This window comes from Mastomys coucha, unplaced genomic scaffold, assembly GCF_008632895.1.
Source record: "Mastomys coucha isolate ucsf_1 unplaced genomic scaffold, UCSF_Mcou_1 pScaffold11, whole genome shotgun sequence".
Classification (NCBI taxonomy): domain Eukaryota; kingdom Metazoa; phylum Chordata; class Mammalia; order Rodentia; family Muridae; genus Mastomys; species Mastomys coucha.
Genome location: NW_022196893.1, coordinates 28911696 through 28919558, shown reverse-complemented (window position 1 = coordinate 28919558; position 7863 = coordinate 28911696). Strand labels below are relative to the sequence as shown.

General features: G+C 53.3%; 1 protein-coding gene across 7 annotated transcripts in view; it reads left to right on the top strand.

The window, feature by feature from the left end:
* The window catches only part of Hdac7 (histone deacetylase 7), a 39834-nt gene that overhangs the window by 1294 nt on the left and 30677 nt on the right, over positions 1 to 7863 (top strand). For 2 of the 7 annotated variants that reach the window (XM_031354116.1, XM_031354099.1), the window contains exon 1: positions 4837 to 4948. The exons of 3 other annotated variants lie outside the window; for them this stretch is intronic. The gene's annotated coding sequence lies outside the window, so the exon portion shown is untranslated. Of the gene's footprint in view, positions 1 to 4836; positions 4949 to 7863 lie in introns of those variants that run through there. 2 more of the 7 variants (XM_031354106.1, XM_031354094.1) reach the window with 1 other exon arrangement.

Sequence of the window (7863 nt, the reverse complement as noted above, 5' to 3'; positions counted from 1 at the left end):
CCGCCCCACATCTAATAGTGCTGAGAAGTATGAGAACCCGGGCAAATCTGGCCGCAGAGCTGTCTTTTCGCTACTACAATTCCTCGGCCACTAAGCTGGAAGAAAAGCCTAGGTCCTGCAGGTCACCTAATGAGTCCCACTTCCTTCTCACCGGCTGCCGGTTTGGGGCCCGACTTGGAGCTGACTATTGGTTCCAGTCCTTGCTGCCTGTCCAGCACTCCCCAAAGCATCCTGCATCATCTGGCGCGGGTTGGCTTGCTGCTAACTGTCCCTTCCCACATCCCAACTCAGCATCTGCTTGAGGCCCAGTTCTGCCTGCCAAAGTTTCAGGGTGATAATAGGACATTGGCCCTCGGTGGCCCTGGAGGGAGCTCAACATCTGGAATCAGGAGCTAGGCCTCCAGACTTTTACCTAGACTTGTGAGACTTCGCTCCAGTTCCTGGCCCAGTCATCACAGACTGTGACGTGGGTTGGTTTCTACCCTCTATCTTGTACTTGGGTGACCCATTTCTTCCCGGGAGGACCCCCAGAGGCTGCCTGCCTACCCCTCTGTGCCAACCCTCTCCCACCCTCACCTTCCGAGCATCTTCTCCAGCCGCTGCAAATCAGCCTTCACTCTTATCTCCTGGGTGCAGAAAGCTCTCTGCTGCCTGACATCTCCCCTCAGTAACTACGCACTTTTCTCATTTACAGTGATTCCTGGGGGAAACTGAGGCACAGAGCAGTTCCACTGTGTGGTACCCAGATAATTGAGATGGACCAGGTCCTGAACCTGCTGGGGTTGGGGCTCTGTTTTTTTCAGTTCTCTGATGTCTCTTCCAAACTAGATGCTCAGAACTGTGCATTGGAAAATCTGGGTACAGGGTGCATCTGAGCCCCCACTGCTGCTCAGTTTGGCCCCTTGGCTGGGGCACTTCTCTGCGGATCAGGGTCATACGCTGATCTTTGAGGCAGAGAAGGTTTCTCTGCTAAGCAGGTCACCTCACTTAAGCAGACTTTTCTCAAAATTAACATGACAAGGTGTGTGGGGGGGGCGGGATGGGGGATTCTCAGTTCACTTTCCAGAGCTCAGAACTGGAGGGACCAACCACAAATAACCAGGCGTGGTGTGCGGCAGGGAGTAAGGGACGAGGCAGAGCATCCTGTGTCCTTCTCTCAGGGATAATGGATCTCACCTATAGTCCCTGGTGGCTCAGTTGTGATGGCATGGGAAATGAGGACGTTTTTATAGGTGTAGGCACACTTCCCAGGAGTGAGAATATGGAAACCTTTGAAACCTTTTTTTTTTTTTTTGCCCTTTGCCTTTCTTTAAGAACTGGTTCTTTTAAAGTTGACAGAAGCCCCAGAGAAAGATGAGCTAATAACGCAAGGCCAGAGTCACCCAGCCAGGGAATGGCACCAACCAGACTGGCCTCTGCCAGCACCTATTCTTGCCCCAGCTCTTCCTCAGTCAGATGCGGTCTGGAGGCTGCAGGGGAGTGTTGGGTATTGCGGGGCTTGAAGGCAGGTCCCCTTGGAGGCACCAGCTCCAGGACTTTGAATTTGTATATGTTGGATTTGTTCACTAGATGGGGCACTTCCTCTGGGGCAGGAAGCCTTGATTTCCTGTGTTGGGGGGTGGGTAGGGGCTAGGAGTGAGGGACCCACTGGACCATCCCTGATGTTGTTTGGAACCACAGAGGGGCAGAGCTTTCGCTTGAAGCAGCTTCCCTTAATCCAGGGGAGACAGGAAGGAGATCTCTGGCTGGGAGGCCCAGGTTGAGGCCAGGGAAGGCTCTAAGTGCCATGAGCTGGGGGGTGGGTAACAGAGCAGGAAGCCTGGTGAGCAGGTGACTCTGCCGGGTATTGTGTTCCTTATAATATTTTCCCTGTTTCTGTGGTAACATTCCATGGGGGCCTCAGGCCTTAGGGCTGCAGGAAGGTGCTCCAGACAGCCCTTTCCTTAGTGGCCCACGTACTGGGAGCCCCCACATCTAGCTATTCCCTACGCCTTTTCGCTCTGTAGGACCAGAGCCTGAGAATCCAGTCAACTGGCCCTCCCAAGCACTGCCATGGGGCCCCATGGTGTCTCCTGGTGGGCCAGGGAAGAGAACTGGGCTGGATGTGGGAATGTCTCCAAGCAGATTAGAACACCACCCTCAGCTTCTGCCTCGCCTTATCCCCTCTTTCCTTCCAAGGGGCGGTGGACCGAGCACTGCTTGGGGCAAGGGGTGGGGGTGGCAGAGGCAGGAGGGATGTTTTCATCAGCAGAGCATGGCTCTTTTAGTTCTGGACCTGTTCCCAGAGGCAAAATAAATTCAGGCTAGCATCTGCTTAGTGTGAGCCTCCGTGTGATATGTGTGTATGCACTGGATGTGTGGTGGGTGTCTGTGTTTGCCCAGGGCTGTGTGTGTGTCCATGTGGTGGTTCTGTGGCAATCTGGGATCCATGTGCTGGCTCTGTTGGGTGTTTGGGAGTATGCACACATGTGGCACAGATGTGTGTCTTCTGTGCCGTGTCCACCTTTGTAAGTTATGGCTCTGTGTGGGGTATAGAGAGCCTATGGACAGGTTTTAGGAGATGTGTACCTATGTAAGTAGTTGGCTTTTTCACACGTGTCCAGATCTTGACCTGTAAAAACACTGCCCATGGTTCTTGTTCTTTCTTTCTTCATTTATTTGTTTGTTTATCGAGACAGGGTTTCTCTGTGTAGCCCTGGCTGTCCTGGAACTCACTCTGTAGACCAGGCTGGCCTCAAACTCAGAAATCCACCTGCCTCTGCCTCCCAAGGGCGGGGATGAAAGGCGTGCAGCACCATGTCTAGCATCCGTCCATAGTCTTTAATGCCAGTTACTAGACCAGTTGCTTCAGGATCCTGTGAAGAATGTGTTTAAAAACATCCTCAGGCCCCTTCCCCACCATCTTTGGGGGTTTGTTGGAGTCGGAGGAGGCACCTCCATTCTCGCTTGCATGGTGGGCGATTGTGGTGCTGAGCTGTGCTTGAGGGCAGAAGCCTGGGTCGACCTTTCTGTTTATTTCTGTGGATAGACCTGCAGAAAGGTGTGTGGTGTGTCTGGGGTCCCGGGGCTACTTAGAGAAAGAACTCAAGACACAGTGTGAGCTTCCTAAGACTGGTCCAGGAATCAGTATGGGTATGTGTGAGTGTGTGTGTGTGTGTGTGTGTAGATAGATAGATAGAGATATATATCTGTATATATATCTATCTATGTATATCTCTCTATATACATATATACATATGTATATACATATACATATATATATGTGTGTGTGTATATATATATATATATATATATATAGGATATATCTGTGTATATTCATGCCAGGCATGGTGAAGGGGACTAGGCAAGGTTGGCTGGTGTAGATGCCCGACCTCTGAGTGGCGTTAACTTTTCCTTTGGGGTTCCAGCCTTTCTGGCCTTATTCTTGTTACCTTCCTTCTTCCTGTGTGGGAAAACCTTGGAATCCTCAAAAACCACGCGGGAAGCCAGGGAAGGCCATTTGCCAAGCTGGCCACTCAGCAGTTCATCCATGTGTTATAGGCTTGCAGAGCTCTGTGCTATACACTGTGCTCACTGTGGTGAGCACAGAGGTAGCCGGCTGACCTCAGGGTGCTACAGCTCTGCTGGGGAACAAGAAAGCATGGGTGGAAAGATGACATGAATAGGTGGTGCTTAGCTCTACGGAGAAAACTGGATCCAGCAATAAACAACCAGATGGGACTTCCTTGGACAGGGTGGCCATGGGAGCGCTCGGTGACATTGACACCTTTTCATTCTTGGAAGCTCGCTGGACCCAAGTGAGGGATCTGGACTGAGGTCTAGCTGAGGGTTGGAGCTGGCCTGCCAGCCTGGTGGACCTTCCTTCCTCAGGCAGTCCCCCCACCCCCAGGTTGTCAGGGGGACAGAACAGCAGGAGCAGCCAGATAGGGCTCAGACTAAGGTTAAGAACATGGTGGACCCTGTCAGGGGCTCCCAAGCACCACCCAGTCCTGACCCCCGTGCTCCACTTTCCTACCTTCCCAACTTGGGGGACCACCGTCCGGCCCCCGCCCCTCTGGGTGTAGCTGGCTGCCTCTGTGGCCACTAGGATTTATTTATCTAGCTCAGGGATACCAAAGAGAGGGCGTGGGTCAAGGCTGAAGACGTGTGTCTTGGAAGATAACAGAACCAGAAATAAGGACAGGGGCTCAGGCGGTCTCATGAGAAGCTGCCTAGCAGGGCCCGGTTCAGAAGAGGGTGTAGAGAAGACCTGAGCTTAGAGGGCTCTCTTTCTGTGCCCTTCCATCTGCTTCCTACGCTAGGCGACTCTCAGACGAGAGGGGCAGAGGGGTCTGGTTCAAGCCACCTGCTCCACTTCCGCCAGAAGGAAGTGCCTCCTTGGGTCCACCTGCAGGCCTGCCCCTACACCACTCTGGAGGTTAACTTTCACATCAGCAATTCGGGCCTAACCTTTCTACTCTGGGCCTGCGGCCCTCAGACCCCTTCTGCTCCCTCCCCTCAGTCGAGGGTTTTCCCTGGGAGACCCAGAGCTTCCCACTGGCAGCTAGTACTAGTCAGTGCAGCCCCGGGGGACTGGAGGAGCCTTGAAGGCAAAGAGGTCTGCAAGAGCTGCTTCCCTCCCCTCCGCCCTCTCTTCTGGCCCTCCAAGAGTCTTTATTCCTTCCTTGGCCCCTGCCTCCCAGCCTTCTCAGACCCCGCCGCAGGCTCCTACTGGGGGTCTGGAAGAGGAGCTGGCAGATCGGACTCAGTGTCCCCACCCTGTCTCCAGGCCACCTCCCTTCTCGTGTTGCCATGCTGGGATGGGAAACCCTGGCGGTCCGAAATCCTCGGCTTCGTGAAGTGGGAAATAACCAGGGAACTCTATTCCCTCTAGCATTCCGCTTAGCTCCCTGCGGAGCTGGATCTGAGGAGCCCACTCCTCTTTCCTACGGTGGCCCTCGGCCCAGAGGTTCGGTTCCCCTTCTGCAGCCTTTGGGATGGCGGGGAGGAGCGGGGCAGGCTGGGAGGTACAGGTTCGGAAAGAGTCGGGGTGGGGGAATTCGGAGACTTGGGCTGTAACCGACTTGTTTTGCTTGCCCCACAAACCTGCACGTCCGGGGTATCCGCTGCGCCCTCCGGGGCCTTCAGGTGGTAGAAGTGCTCTCAGAATGACAGAGTGGTGCCACCGGGTTGGGGCAAGAGGGTGGGGGTAAAGGGGGGAGCCCCAAGCAAGGGGGAGCTGGAGGGTTAAAAATAGCAGCAGTCGGGTTTCGGTTAGCAAATGTGGAGGCGGGGAGCTGGAGGCGCGGCAAACGGGGTTGTGCTTCCCCTGGGCCCCGGAGTGAGTCACCGGTGGAGAGTTGGTGAGGTAGCACCCTCTGCAGGGCTGCACGCAGGGAGCCCAGGGCTCAAAAAGATCTGGTTCCAGACCAGAAGGGTTGTGTAAAATGGGGAAGACTGAAGCCCAGGACCTGGGTTCGAATGCAAGTGTCGTAGCTGTGGGACTTCTGTGAGGATGCTGAGAGCTCGAAGTTTATTTCCTCCTGGCTTTTCCAGACTTGTCTGCAGGCGTCTGGGAGTGTAAACTCTCCGTGGAGTCTAAAGTGCCCCCGCAGACCTTAGCTCTGATCGCCCTGTGCCAGTGGCAAACCCAGCAAGAGGCACTTCCAGAAGGGACAAGAGGGAAGAACGGCTGTCCTCCGGCAGAATCTCTCTTTCTCTAGCCACAAGCTAAGCTTGGGCACCTTCTCAGTGACTCCGTTTCTTTATCACTAATGTGAAAATAATAATGTTTTCACTCTCTCAGGGTTGCTATGGAGATGAAAGGGGATGGTGTGAGTGACTTATGCCACGTCTGGGAGGACCCCAGTGCACACTGAATACTCATCCTTATTATTGATGTTATTGTTCATATTTTTGAAGGTCAGGAATAGAGAATGTTGGAACCATGACAAAACAAGGCCCAGCCCCAGTTCACAGGAAAAACCAGGCCAAATTCCCTGCTCTAGATTCCTCCACCCTTGTGGGCCTGGAACAGCAGGAGTGTATAGCCAGCAGTCATAGGGTGGACCCCTGCTTCTCCTTCACTCCCTTCTCAGAGAAGCAGGGTGAGGGGCGGACCCTAAGCTTCATAGCCAGCTGGCTTGTCAAAGGGACTGCCATGCCATCCTGGGCAGACAGCCCCTGATGGCTTCCTACGTGGAGTACCTTGCCAACATCTGCTGTCGGTGACCTTTCTTTTAGCTCCTCCCTGGCAGCCCTTAATAGGAGGGTGAAGCAGAGGAGGGGTGGCAGGTCAGTGACAACAGTTGTATTCCCAGTGTGCTGGCCCTGGAAGAGATGTGAGGCATTGCTTTCAGGAAATTTCATTATTCAGCTGACAGGCATTCATTAAGTAAGGCCTGACGTTGCCTAGCCTGGGCTAGGCCCTCATCATGATTCACAAGAGGCAGAAGCCCTAGCATGTAGATAACATGGATTCCCTGAGGGTGTGGGGTCCGAGAATACGTGGAGTCCTTGAAAGCCCTGTAGCCTGGTTCTCATGAGACCCTTGGTCATGTGTTGACTCTGCTCCCAGGGTGTGTACATGCATGCTATGTGTGCAATGAACTGTTACTGCCAAGGTCTTTCTGTAGAAAGCGATAGTACAGGGCAGAAGCGTTAACAGAAAGTAGTGTGCCTACTGGATGTGAGGGACCCTGGGCCCTCAGCACATGCCTTCCTGCTTTCTCTGTACCCCTTTAAAGGACTGTCTTTTCTGCTAAAATGAGATTGCACCGTGCATGCTGTTTTCTGGGTCAGCGACCTCTACCTTCCTGGGCAGTGTCATGGTCTCACCCAATCCCCATTTGTTCTTAGTGTTGCTTGTTCAAACCAGCAGCTCAGGACCCTCCACCTGGCTGTTGAATTCTCTGAATGCTCTGTGAGCACTCTAGCTGGAGTTGTGATCTAGAAAGATCTTTGGTAAGTGTCAAGGGCAGCCCCACCCAGAAAATCTGCCTGATAGACTTCTGCCATTTTCCAAAAATAACGGGCAAAGGGGGAGGGTACTATGGCATGACTGGATTTGGGGATGTCTGGGGTATTTGCGGTCATTAATATTAATGTGACATCTCTGAGTGCCAGCATTCATAGCTTGCTGCTGCTATGCAGACTCTAGAAGCCTCCTATTTGCTTGGTCTGTACAAAATGCCTACCCTGGACAGAGGGCGGACAGGATCTGTGGCCAGTGCCCTCCTCTTTCCCCAAACCTAGGGTTGCTTTGGCTGTCCGGAATGAGGGTGCTCCTCTCTCTCTGTACTCTCGGGTGCCTCCACCCTTCCACCTGCCCCAGGTCTGCCGGGGTGAGGCCGTGTCCTTCCAAGGGAATGTGTCCTGAGTACCATTCTTAGGGTGACTTACTCTGGTTATGCAACTGGCACTCTCTACAGGACTTGACAATTTCCAGAGTGCTCTCACACACAGCATGTGATCCTTCAGGGCAGCCCTGGGAGGTCTGCTTATTTAGTTATACCCTGCTGGAGGGAGCTTACAGCAATAAAGCCAATAAAATGGTAAGATGCACATTGAAGAAACTGGGGAGGGGGACGTAAGAGGAATAAGGAAGTAGAGACGAGCCCCCTGGAGACAAAGCCGTGAGGGGCTCAGGCGGAGATGGTGTTTTTGTTATTTGGTATGGTTTGGGTGGACTATCTCATGCTTTGTGGAAGCATGCCAATGCTTGGGGTTACTCTACCGTTCTGTGTGTCTTTCTGTGTGTCGCTTGGTGGCCTCGCCACCTGTTAGGAAGTGTACTGATCATAAGCTTAGGCTCTGGAAGGTCAGGCAAGTTTCTTTCCCCCTTCCTCTCTCCATCCTCACTCCCCCTTGTTCTCTCTCTCTCTC